Here is a 13,636-nt window from a genome sequence, read left to right on the forward strand (position 1 = left end):
ACAGGAGGTGTTCTTCTGAACAATAAGATGGGCGGGGCGGGATGGGGGGGCGGAAACTCCCGAAAGGGAAGGGTGTAGCCTTTTCCCACAATGCTGATAACCCAAGTGTCCGATGTAATAGTCTCCCACTTGTGGCGAAAATGCCGTAACCTTCCCCCTACAAGAGAGGAGTGAGTGGGAAATGGTGAAGCCTAAGGCTGCTTTCCCTGCTGCACCCCTCCAGAGGACGAGGAAGAGGCAGAGTGCTGCTGAGAGGCTCCCCTGGTGCGGGCCCTACCCCCTCCCTCTAAATGATCTATAGGGGAGGGAAGAGGTGGGTTGCTGGAATCTCCCCCAAAAGGGAGAGGAGGAAGAGCCACGTCCAAATCCATGAAACCTCCTGAAAAATCTGAAGGAGGTAGAAGAAGGGGCTTGCAGTCCTAATGATTTGGCTGTGGCCCTGCTTTCTTTGAACCTCTCCAAGGCCGAATCCGCCTTGGCTCCAAACAGTTTGTCCCCATCAAACAGGAGGTCCAACAGGGTCGACTGCACGTCCGCAGAGAACCCTGAGTTGCGGAGCCAGGCCGGTCTCCTCGCCACCACAGCCGTGCCCATCGCCCTAGCCACCGAGTCGGTCGTGTCCAGCCCAGACTGGATAATCTGGGTTGCGGCAGCCTGGGCATCCGAAACAATGTTCAAAAGTCCCTGGGGAAGCTCCGTATATGAAGATGATATGTCGTCCATAAGAGCATGGATGTATCTCCCCAGAATGCAAGTCGCGTTGGTGGCCTTCAATGCCATACTGCAAGACGAAAATATCTTCTTAGATTGCGCGTCCAACTTTTTGGAGTCCCTGTCCCCTGGTACCGTTGGGAAAGATCCAGGCGCTGACCTAGAGGAGCAGGAGGCTTGCACCACCAAGCTCTCCGGCGTAGGGTGTCTAGACAGAAAGCCAGGGTCAGATGGCGCAGCCCGATATCTCCTGGCCACAGCCCTATGAACAGCCGAGGAAGATACTGGCTTCTTCCACACCTCTAACACCGGATCAAGCAAAGCCTCATTGAATAGCAAAAGAGGCTCCGCTGCAGTAGAGGCCGGATGTAGTACCTCAGTCAGCAAATTCTGCTTCGCCTCTGCCACCGGCAAAGGCAGGTCCAGAAAGTTAGCTGCCTTTCTTACCACAGCGTGAAAGGTAGCAGCCTCCTCCGTATACTCCCCTGGAGATGATAGGTCCCACTCAGGGAAAGTTTCCAGCCCACTGGCTGTATCCAGACCATGAAGTCCATCACCAGAGTCCTCAACCTCTCCTTCCTCCAAGACTCGTTGGTATTCTTGCTCTTCCAAAAGACGGAGAGCACGCCTTCTCGAGTGCAGTCTTTCTTCGATACGCGGAGTCGACCTGGCCTCCGCCGAAGTCGAGGATCGGCGCCGATCTCCGGAACCATCCGACGCCATGTCCGGCGCCACAGGCAGCTTCGGCGCCGAGGTAGGAGCCGGACGAAGAAAGTCACGTCTTGGAGTCTCCGATGGACCCGCCGGAGTCACAGGACGAAATCCTGAAGTCGACGGGATGGAAACCTCCGGGGCCAAAACCTCTGGAGCCACCGGAGCGGCCACTGGCGCTGACACCGGCGCCGAGCCCACATTCCCCAAAGGGAGAAAGGGCATAAAGGGTGCCGGCCGTAGAGGCGCAGGACCACCCAAGGAAAAAGCCAACGGCCCCGAAGGACCAGCCGGAGCACCGCCTGGAGCCATCTGCTGGAAGATGGTATACATCGCATTCAGAAATGCGGTATTATCGGCTCCAGGGGCTGGAAAAGCCGGATACTGGGGTGCCTGGATCGAAGGCGACCCCGATGCCAGCCTCGACGTCTGAGACGCCGGAGAAAACACCTGAGGCTGCGTCACCTCGATCACAGAAGCCTGTCCAGGCGAAGTCGGTGACGCCGGAGAAGGCAACGGCGTCGATGGATGTGGCGTGACCGTGGGACTGACCTCCCAAGTCTTCTGACGCCGAGCCGAAGGCAACCTCGAACGAGACTCCTTGCTGGAATGGCGCCGTGAATCCCTACGGCGCCGGGAGTCTCGATGACGCCGATGAGACCTTGGCGAAGAAGACTTATGATGTTTTTTCTCCTTCCTTTTCGACTTCGCCATGAATAGTTTAGCCTCACGTTCTTTCAGGGCCTTCGGATTCATGTGCTGACATGAATCACATGTTGCGACGTCGTGGTCGGAGCTTAAACACCATAAACAGTCGGAGTGAGGATCAGTAACGGACATCTTGCCCCCACACTCTCGACAGGGCTTGAAACCCGACTTCCTCTGAGACATAATTACCGCTGAGAAAATCCACGCAGCAGAAAATACACTGTAACTATGAAAGTAACAGTAGCTCCCTCGAAGATAACCGTTTCGAATGCACGGAAAAAAGGGAACTGACGTCGGCACGTCGGCGAGGACCTCTTATTGCCTGTACGACGTCAGACGGCGTCGCGTGGGCTAATGTGACGTCCTCGTCGACGTGCAGAAGCTAGGAAGAAGATTTCCGTCGAATGCTGGCGCCATGGGAGAATTCATTAGGTGAGGAATCCACAGGTAGTAGTATCCATCAGAATAGCCTGAAAGGGGGATTGGTCACCTAGCCAGGTGACCACCTATCAGGAAGGGGCTCTGATGTCACCTGCCTGCCCATTCAGATGCTCCCAGAGGTCCCCGACAATCTCTGATTCAAGCTCTGGGCATCACCCCTGGAGTGGTGATTGACAAGAGAGTGGTCACTCCCCTTTCCATTGTCCAGTTTCGCGCCAGAGCAGGGACTGGAGGACCCGGAACCGGTGTAGACTGGTGTATACATGAAGGGCACCAAATGTGCCTGTCAAAGCATACCAATGGATTGGATTACCCCTCCCAAGTCTAAGGCCTATTTCCAAAGGGAGAGGGTGTTACACCCACCTCTCCCAAAGGAAATCCTTTGTTCTGCCTACCTGGGCTTGAGCCGTTCGAGCAGCAGGAGGACAGAAACCTGTGAGTGGTGGCAGCATCTTGTGCTGCGCGGAAAACCCTGGAAGACTGGTAGGAACAATGCGGGGGTCCTCTAAGGAGCCCCCAGAGTGCATGGAATCATACTTGCAACAGTATTGGGGTATGATTCTGACATGTTTGATACCAAACACGCCTAGGTTCGGTGTTATGTAGCTGGACATAGGTAGTGACCTATGTCCAGTACACACATACAATGGCTTCCCCGCAATCAAGAAGTCCATGAAAATGGAACTTGAGTTCATGGGGGCACCTCTGCTAGTGCAGGGGTACCCTCACACACAGGTACTTGCACCCTGCCCTCTGGGTTAAAAGGGCCTGCCGTAAGTGTGACTTCTAGTGAGTGACCTGCTGCAGTGACCTGTAGTGACAGGGTGCATGCACCTTTTCACGCAGGCTGCAATGGCAGGCCTGCAGAACACTTTGCGTGAGCTCCCCATGGGTGGTACAATACATGCTGCAGCCCATGAGGATAACCTGGTACCCCAATGCCCTGGGTACCTAAGTACCATATACTAGGGACTTGCATGCGGGCACCAATATGCCAAATGGGGGGTGAGAATGGTACAAGTCCCCAACTTTGAAGGGAAAGAGCATAATCACCGGGGTCCTGGTTAGTTGGATCCCAGTGAACACATAAACACACTGACAACTGGCATAAAATTGGGGTGTAGGAAAATGGCTCCTTGTTGAACTCTCTCCCTCCCCCCAACAACGTTTTGCCTGATATTGATGCTGACTGGACTGAGAAGTGTGCTGGGACCCTGCTAACCAGGCCCCAAGCACCAGTGTTCTTTCACTAAAAATGTACCATTGTTTCCACAATTGGCACACCCCTGGCACACAGATAAGTCCCTTGTAAAAGGTACCAGTGGTACCAAGGGCCCCGTGACCAGGGAAGTTCCCTAAGGGCTGCAGGATATGTTGTGCCACCCTAAGGGACCCCTCACCTAACACATGCACACTGCCATTGCAGATTGTGTGTGTTGGTGGGGAGAAAAAGGCAAAGTCGACATGGCATCCCCCTCAGGATGCCATGCACACAAAATACTGCCTGTGGCATAGGTATGTCACCCCTCTAGCAGGCCTTACGGCCCTAAGGCAGGGTGCACTATACCACAGGTGAGGGCATAGTTGCATGAGCAATATGCCCCTACAGTGTCTAAGTCTATTCTTAGACACTGTAAGTGCAGGGTGGCCATATTAAGTATATGGTCTGGGAGTTTGTCAAAACAAACTCCACAGTTCCATAATGACTACACTGAATACTGGGAAGTTTGGTACCAAACTTCTCAGATTAATAAACCCACACTGGTGCCAGTGTCGGATTCATTAACAAAATGCACACAGAGGGCATCTTAGAGATGCCCCCTGTATTGTACCCAACCCTTCAGTACAGGACTGACTGGTCTGTACCAGCCTGCCAATGAGAGACGAGTTTCTGACCCCCTGGGGTGACCACCTTTGTGCTCTCTGAGGACAGAAAAGAAGCCTACACTGGGTGGAGTTGCTTAACACCCCCTCCCCCCCTGCAGGAACTGTAACACCTGGCAGTGAGCCTCAAAGGCTCAGGCTTCATGTTACAATGCCCCAGTGTAGGAGGCTGGACTGGCTTGTAGTGAGTATCTAGGGGTACTTGCACCTTGCACCAGGCCCAGTTATCCCTTATTAGTGTATAGGGTGTCTAGCAGCTTAGGCTGATAGATAATGGTAGCTTAGCAGAGCAGCTTAGGCTGAACTAGGAGACGTGTGACGCTACTACAGTACCACTTATTGTCATATGCACAATATCATAAGAAAACACAATACACAGTTATACTAAAAATAAAGGTACTTTATTTTTTATGACAATATGCCAAAGTATCTCAGAGTGTACCCTCAGTGAGAGGATAGGAAATATACACAAGATATATATACACAATACCAGAAATATGCAGTATAGTCTTAGAAAACAGTGCAAACAATGTATAGTTACAATAGGATGCAATGGGGACACATAGGGATAGGGGCAACACAAACCATATACTCCAAAAGTGGAATGTGAACCACGAATGGACCCCAAACCTATGTGACCTTGTAGAGGGTCGCTGTGACTATTAGAAAATAGTGAGAGTTAGAAAATTAGCCCTCCCCAAGACCCTGAAAAGTGAGTGCAAAGTGCACTAAAGTTCCCCAAAGGACAAAGAAGTCGTGATAGGGGAATAAGGCAGGAAAGACACAAACCAACAATGCAACAACGCTGGATTTCCAATCTGGGGTACCTGTGGAACAAGGGGACCAAGTCCAAAAGTCACAAGCAAGTCGGAGATGGGCAGATGCCCAGGAAATGCCAGCTGCGGGTGCAAAGAAGCTTCGACTGGACTGAAGAAGCTGCGGTTTCTGCAGGAACGCAAAGGGCTAGAGACTTCCCCTTTGGAGAACGGATCCCTCTCGCCTTGTAGAGTCGTGCAGAAGTGTTTTCCCGCCGAAAGAACGCCAACAAGCCTTGCTAGCTGCAAATCGTGCGGTTAGCGTTTTTGGATGCTGCTGTGGCCCAGGAGGGACCAGGAGGTCGCAAATTGGACCAGGAGGTAGAGGTGACGTCAAGCAAGACAAGGAGCCCTCTTAGCAGCAGGTAGCACCCGGAGGAGTGCCAGAAATGGGCACTACGAGGATGCGTGAAACGGTGCTCACCCGAAGTCGCACAAAGGAGTCCCACGTCGCCGGAGACCAACTTGGAAAGTCGTGCAATGCAGGTTAGAGTGCCGTGGACCCAGGCTTGGCTGTGCACGAAGGATTTCTGCCGGAAGTGCACAGGGGCCGGAGTAGCTGCAAAAGTCGCGGTTCCCAGCAATGCAGTCTAGCGAGGTGAGGCAAGGACTTACCTCCACCAAACTTGGACTGAAGAGTCACTGGGCTGTGGGAGTCACTTGGACAGAGTTGCTGGATTCGAGGGACCTCGCTCGTCGTGCTGAGAGGAGACCCAAGGGACCGGTAATGCAGCTTTTTGGTGCCTGCCGTTGCAGGGGGAAGATTCCGTCGACCCACAGGAGATTTCTTCGGAGCTTCTAGTGCAGAGAGGAGGCAGACTACCCCCACAGCATGCACCACCAGGAAAACAGTCGAGAAGGCGGCAGGATCAGCGTTACAGAGTTGCAGTAGTCGTCTTTGCAACTATGTTGCAGGTTTGCAGGCTTCCAGCGCGGTCAGCAGTCGATTCCTTGGCAGAAGGTGAAGAGAGAGATGCAGAGGAACTCGGATGAGCTCTTGCATTCGTTATCTAAGGAATCCCAAGAGACAGAGACCCTAAATAGCCAGAAAAGAGGGTTTGGCTACCTAGGAGAGAGGATAGGCTAGCAACACCTGAAGGAGCCTATCACAAGGCGTCTCTGACGTCACCTGGTGGCACTGGCCACTCAGAGCAGTCCAGTGTGCCAGCAGCACCTCTGTTTCCAAGATGGCAGAGGTCTGGAGCACACTGGAGGAGCTCTGGGCACCTCCCAGGGGAGGTACAGGTCAGGGGAGTGGTCACTCCCCTTTCCTTTGTCCAGTTTCGCGCCAGAGCAGGGCTAAGGGGTCCCTGAACCGGTGTAGACTGGCTTATGCAGAATTGGGCACATCTGTGCCCAAGAAAGCATTTCCAGAGGCTGGGGGAGGCTACTCCTCCCCTGCCTTCACACCATTTTCCAAAGGGAGAGGGTGTAACACCCTCTCTCAGAGGAAGTGCTTTGTTCTGCCATCCTGGGCCAGGCCTGGCTGGACCCCAGGAGGGCAGATGCCTGTCTGAGGGGCTGTCAGCAGCAGCAGCTGCAGTGAAACCCCGGGAAAGGCAGTATGGCAGTACCAGGGTCTGTGCTACAGACCACTGGGATCATGGGATTGTGCCAACTATGCCAGGATGGTATAGAGGGGGCAATTCCATGATCATAGACATATTACATGGCCATATTCGGAGTTACCATTGTGAAGCTACATATAGGTAGTGACCTATATGTAGTGCACGCGTGTAATGGTGTCCCCGCAATCACAAAGTCCGGGGAATTGGCCCTGAACAATGTGGGGGCACCTTGGCTAGTGCCAGGGTGCCCACACACTAAGTAACTTAGCACCCAACCTTTACTAGGTAAAGGTTAGACATATAGGTGACTTATAAGTTACTTAAGTGCAGTGAAAAATGGCTGTGAAATAACGTGGACGTTATTTCACTCAGGCTGCAGTGGCAGGCCTGTGTAAGATTTGTCAGAGCTCCCTATGGGTGGCAAAAGAAATGCTGCAGCCCATAGGGATCTCCTGGAACCCCAATACCCTGGGTACCTCAGTACCATATACTAGGGAATTATAAGGGTGTTCCAGTAAGCCAATGTAAATTGGTAAAATTGGTCACTAGCCTGTCAGTGACAATTTGAAAGAAATGAGAGAGCATAACCACTGAGGTTCTGATTAGCAGAGCCTCAGTGAGACAGTTAGTCACTACACAGGTAACACATTCAGGCACACTTATGAGCACTGGGGCCCTGGTGAACAGGGTCCCAGTGACACATACAACTAAAACAACATATATACAGTGAAAAAATGGGGGTAACATGCCAGGCAAGATGGTACTTTCCTACACCCAGGGCACTCCAGCTAGTGGAGATGCAGCCAAAAGTGGGGGCTGTGTCCAGGGGGCGGGCAAGTCCAGGGAGATAATGAGCTGATGTGACCCCCTCCTTGGAAAATCCTCTATCTTGCTTTGGAGGATTTCGCCCAATAGAAATAGGGATGTGGGCCCCTTCCCAAAGGGAGGCGGCACAAGGAGGGTGTAGCAACCCTCAGGGACAGAAGCCATTGGCTACTGCCCTCTATCCCTAAACACCCCACTAAATTTTGTATTTAGGGGTAACCCTGAACCCAGGAAATCAGATTCCTGTCTACTAGAACAAGAAAGACTGCTGGCCTGAAAACCTTGCAGAGAAGACAAACGACAACTGATTTGGCCCCAGCCTTACCGGCCTGTCTCCAGACTCAAAGAACCTGCAACAGCGACGTATCCAGCAGGACCAGTGACCTCTGACGACTCAGAGGACTGCCCTGCAACCCAAAGGACCAAGAAACTCCTGTGGACCGCGGCTCTGTCCAAACAGCAACAAAGAAACCATCTTTAAAGGGACTCCAGTCGCACTCCGGAAGTGTGAGTCCCCAACACTGTGAACCTGACTCCCCGGCTCATGTCCAGAGAAACCAACACTGCAGCGAGGAACCCCAGACTCCCCCCACGACATGGACACCCTGTGACGACCTCCCTGCACCCCCACGGCAACGCCTTCAATCCAGAGGCTCCCCCTGACCGCGACTGCCCGGTAACAAAGAACCCGACGCCTGGAAGAAGCACTGTGCCCGCAGCCCCCAGGCCTGAGAGGAACCAACTACCGGTGCAGGAGTGACCAGCAGGCGGCCCTCTTCCTAGCCCAGTCGGTGATTGGCCTGAGAAGCCCCCCTGTGCCCTGCCTGCATCGCCAGAGTGACCCCCGGGTTCCTCCATTGAAACCAATACAAAACCCGATGCCTACTTTGCACACTGCACTCTGCGGCCCCTGTGCCGCTGAGGGTGTATTTTGTCTGCCTGTTTGGGACCCCCCCCCCAGTGCTCTACAAAACCCCCCTGGTCTGCTCCCTGAGGACGCAGGTACTTACCTGCTAGCAGACTGGAGCACCCCTGTTCTCCATAGGCGCCTATGTCATTTGGGCCCCTCTTTGACCTCTGCAACTGACCGGCCCTGGTGCTGGGTGTTTGGGGTTGACTTGAACCCCCCAACGGTGGGCTGCCTATGCCCCGGAGACTGAACTTGTAAGTGCTTTACTTACCTGATAAACTAACTTGTGCTTACCTCCTCCAGGAACTGTTGAATTTTGCAGTGTCCACTTTTAAAATAGCTTATCGCCATTTTCTGCTAAACTGTGTAGATTACTGTTTTGATTCAAAGTTCTATATTTACCTATGCCAAGTACGTTACAATGTATGTACTTACTTGAATTCTGAATCTTGTGGTTCTAAAATAAATTAAGAAAATAATATTTTTCTATATAAAAACCTATTGGCCTGGAGTTGGGTCTGTGTGTGTTCTCATTTATTGCCTGTGTGTGTACAAAAAATGCTTAACACTACCCTCTGATAAGCCTACTGCTCGACCACGACCACACTACCACAAAATAGAGCATTAGTATTATCTAATTTTGCCACTATCAACCTCTAAGGGAAACCCTTGCTGAAAGCCTTTTCCAAAGCCTCGAAAAGGGAGAAATTGTTGGGGGGAAGCCATGTGGACAGTGGTAGGCAGAGGAAGCGCGATGTTACTTTGCTGTCTTTAAAGTGCTCCAGGGCGCAATCTGCCTGCTCTCCAAAGAGACAGGTGCCATTTCAGAGCATATCCATATGGAATTGTTTTGATTCGCTTGAAAAGCCTGTGGATTGAATACAATTGTGCCGTAGAACCACCACACTGGTGCTACCAAACCAGTCGGTTGAGTCCAGGCCAGAGTGTATAACGTATTTTTCTGCGTCTTGGCCATCCTCAATGAGATGTTAAAGGTTGACCAGAATATCTTCTGGGACTACTGGCAAGATGTCGGGCACCATTGTCCCACAACACATGATAATAATCACCAAGACTGCGAGACAAAAACATACAATTTCCAAATGTCTTTGTACGTTTCAACTCTTTCTGCGGGGTGGTTGGAAATGCGTTTGGATTCAGCCTGCAGGTCGAGGCCTAATTGATCGGGTTCTCAGATGATGGACGCTGCAGGAGGATAGCTGGGTCACCTGGAGCTGGTCTACGCTGTCTGGCTACTTGTCTATTTACTGGGGGGCTTCAAGATCCTACCTTATCCCAGGTGCCCAGGAGAGTGTTTGTCAAGGTGTCTTTGAAGAGTAGGAGAGGTCCTTTTGTGGCCTGCCTTGTGCAGGACTCCCATAAGGACATTAGGTTTTACTTTGACTGATGGAAGTTGTAAGTTCAATACATCCGCTGCTCATCTGATCACCGTCGCAAAGAAGCCAGACTCTTCAGTGGAAACAGAAGGGTAGTTGAAGCCCACATCTGGCAAAGTGTCTAGGACACTGGCCTCCTGTAAATCCAGGACCATGTTCTCATTTTCCTTTAATTAAGAACTGTCGCTGTCATCCTGTGGTTCTTCTGTGTAGCTATATGGCAAAGGAAGCGCATCTGAGTCTGAATGAGGTTTGACTAGAGGCTGGGCAGGTGAGTCTTTGATGAACAAGATTACGGTGGATTCCCTTCCGATCTGAAAAACTGTGGGCTCCGCCTCCAGTGGCATTGCCTGCATCGGTCGAGCTTGAGGTACTGGAGCAAGCAGACGCTGGAACCGGTCGAGAAGCACAACTGTTGACGAATCAGACTGGAGGCCCTGGTGAATCCATGGGGACTGAAGGTGCATCAAAGGGATCGAGTGGAGAGACAAAATCCGCAGCATAGCCTCTTTGAAAGCCTGGGTCAGGTGCAGCATCACAGATGGACCTGGAAACTGTGGTTGGATTGGAACAAAAGCCGGGATGGGTTCTGAGGTCAGAGGCCAAGACCACAAATTTGAGGTACCCTGATGTCCACAAGACTTCTCCGGCCAGGAAGAGGGAGTGTGTGTTTGGACTTCTTGTGATTTTTTTTATTTGACTTACCTCAGGACTTGGAGTGAGACGACGACCTCTCTTGGAAATGATATCGGGAGCAAGAATATATTGCCTACTCCACTGACACTTTCGAGCCTACGGTGCTCAGTGCCAGAGTTTGGCATCACGGTCCAGAATGACCTTGAGGTTCGTCTGAGCGCGGTTGATGCGCGACAGAGTCATGCAAGGAGCCCAGACACTAGTGGCAGACCATGTGAAGGTCTCTGCCAACATCTGCTTGTGGCACTTGTAGGAAGTTGGCTCTGTATATACTATTTCAAAGTAAGAAATAGCGTGCACAGAGTCCAAGGGTTCCCCTTAGAGGTTGATAGTGGCAAAAAGAGAATTCTAATGCTCAATTTTGTGGTAGTGTGGTCGAGCAGCAGGCTTATCAGAGGGTAGTGTTAAGCATTTGTTGTACACACAAAGGCAATAAATGAGAACACACACTCAAAGACTTACTCCAGGCCAATAGTTTTTATATAGAAAAATATATTTTCATAGTTTATTTTAAGAACCACAGGTTCAAGATTTACAAGTAATACTTCAAATGAAAGGTATTTCACATAGGTACTCCAGGAACTTTGAATAATCACAATATCATGTACAGTCTTGGTAAAAATGGCAATAACCTATTTTAAAAGTGGACACAGTGCAAAAATCAACAGTTCCTGGGGGAGGTAAGTAGAGGTTAAGTTCACAGGTAACTAAAACACTAACACGTCTCAAAGTTGGGTCCAAGGTAGCTCACCGTTGGGGGTTCAAGGCAACCCCAAAGTTACCACACCAGCAGCTCAGGGCCGATCAGGTGCAGAGGTCAAAAGGGTGTCCAAAACACATAGGCTTCAATGGAGAACAGGGGTGCCCCGGTTCCAGTCTGCCAGCAGGTAAGTACCCGCGTCCTCAGGGGTGTGGGGGGCACAAGCAGGGCCAGATAGTACACCCTCAGCGGCACAGGGGTGGCCGGGTGCAGAGTGCAAACAGGCAGCGAGTTTTGTATAGGAAGTAATGGGGAGACCCGGGGATCTCTTCAACGATGCAGGCAGGCACAGGGGGGGCTCCTCGGGGTAGCCACCACCTGGGCTAGGCAGAGGGTCGCTCCAGCACTGGAGTTCGGTTCCTTCAGATCCTGGGGGCTGCAGGTGCAGTGTTGGTTCCAGGCGTCAGGTCCCTTCTTACAGGCAGTCGCGGTCAGGGGGAGCCTCTGGATTTCCCCTGCAGGCGTCACTGTGGGGGCTCAGGGGGGTCGTCTCTGGCTACTCACAGGCTCGCAGTCGCTGGGGAGTCCTCCCTGTAGTGTTGGTTTTCCACACGTTGAGCCGGGGGCGTTGGGTGCAGAGTGGGAAACGTGTAGTCTTTAAAGTTGCTTCTTTGTTGCCAAGAAGTAGCTGGTTTTGAACAGATGCGCTGTTCACTGGAGTTTCTTGGTCCTTGGGTGCAGGTCAGTCCTCTGAGGCTTCGGAGGTCACTGGTCCCTGTTGGATGCGTCGCTGTTGCAGTTTTCTTTGAAGTTGGGAGACAGGCCGGTAGGGCTGGGGCCAAGGCAGTTGTCGTCTCCGTCTTCTCTGCAGGGCTTCAGGTCAGCAGTCCTTCTTCTTTGTTAAGGTTGCAGGAATCTAGTTTCCTAGGTCCTGGGGAGCCCCTAAATACTGAATTTAGGGAGGTGTTTATGTCTGGGAAGGCAGTAGCCAATGGCTACTGTCCTTGAGGGTGGCTACACCCTCTTTGTGCCTCCTCCCTGTGGGGAGGGGGGCACATCCCTAATCCTATTGCGGGAATCCTCCATCCACAAGATGGAGGATTTCTAAAAGTAAGGGTCACCTCAGCTCAGGACACCTTAGGGGCTGTCCTGACTGGTGGGTGACTCCTCCTTGTTTTTCTCATTATCTCCTCCAGCCTTGCCACCAAAAGTGGGGGCAGTGGCCAGAGGGCCGGGCATCTCCACTAGCTGGGATGCCCTGGGGCGCTGTAACAAAAGGGGTGAGCCTTTGAGGCTCACCGCCAGGTGTCACAGATCCTGCAGGGGGAGGTGAGAAGCACCTCCACCCAGTACAGGCTTTGTTCCTGGCCACCGAGTGACAAAGGCACTCTCCCCATGTGGCCAGCAACATGTCTGGTGTGTGGCAGGCTGGCAAAACTAGTCAGCCCACACTGGAAGTCGGGTATGTTTTCAGGGGGCATCTCTAAGATGCCCTCTGGGTGTATTTCACAATAAAATGTACACTGGCATCAGTGTGCATTTATTGTGCTAAAAAGTTTGATACCAAACTTCCCAGTTTTCAGTGTAGCCATTATGGTGCTGTGGAGTTTGTGTTTGACAGACTCCCAGACCATATACTCTTATGGCTACTCTGCACTTACAATGTCTAAGGTTTTGCTTAGACACTGTATGGGCATAGTGCTCATGCACCTATGCCCTCACCTATGGTATAGTGCACCCTGCCTTAGGGATGTAAGGCCTGCTAGAGGGGTGACTTACCTATGCCACAGGCAGTGTGAGGTTGGCATGGCACCCTGAGGGGAGTGCCATGTCGACTTAGTCATTTTCTCCCCACCAGCACACACAAGCTGTGAGGCAGTGTGTCTGTGCTGAGTGAGGGGTCCCCAGGGTGGCATAAGACATGCTGCAGCCCTTAGAGACCTTCCCTGGCATCAGGGCCCTTGGTATCAGGAGTACCAGTTACAAGGGACTTACCTGAGTGCCAGCATTGTGCCAATTGTGGAGACAAAGGTACAGTTTAGGGAAAGAACACTGGTGCTGGGGCCTCGTTAGCAGGCCTCAGCACACTTTCAATCAAAACTAGGCATCAGCAAAGGCAAAAGGTCAGGGGGTAACCATGCCAAGGAGGCATTTCCTTACAGCACTCCTCACAGGTTTTAAAACCTGATGTTTTAGGGTGAGATGTCCACTGCACACTTGAGAACTTTCGAAAAGTTAAAAAATTAAGTTTGTCGCGTGACAGAGATAGA

The 13,636-nt window shown here is 51.9% G+C and overlaps 1 protein-coding gene across 1 annotated transcript in view; it reads right to left on the bottom strand.

Moving 5' to 3' along the window:
* Positions 1-13,636, bottom strand: part of CASP2 (caspase 2) — a 224,650-nt gene that overhangs the window by 31,401 nt on the left and 179,613 nt on the right. The gene's annotated exons all lie outside the window — the stretch shown is intronic.

This window comes from Pleurodeles waltl, chromosome 7 (genome assembly GCF_031143425.1).
Source record: "Pleurodeles waltl isolate 20211129_DDA chromosome 7, aPleWal1.hap1.20221129, whole genome shotgun sequence".
NCBI lineage: Eukaryota > Metazoa > Chordata > Amphibia > Caudata > Salamandridae > Pleurodeles > Pleurodeles waltl.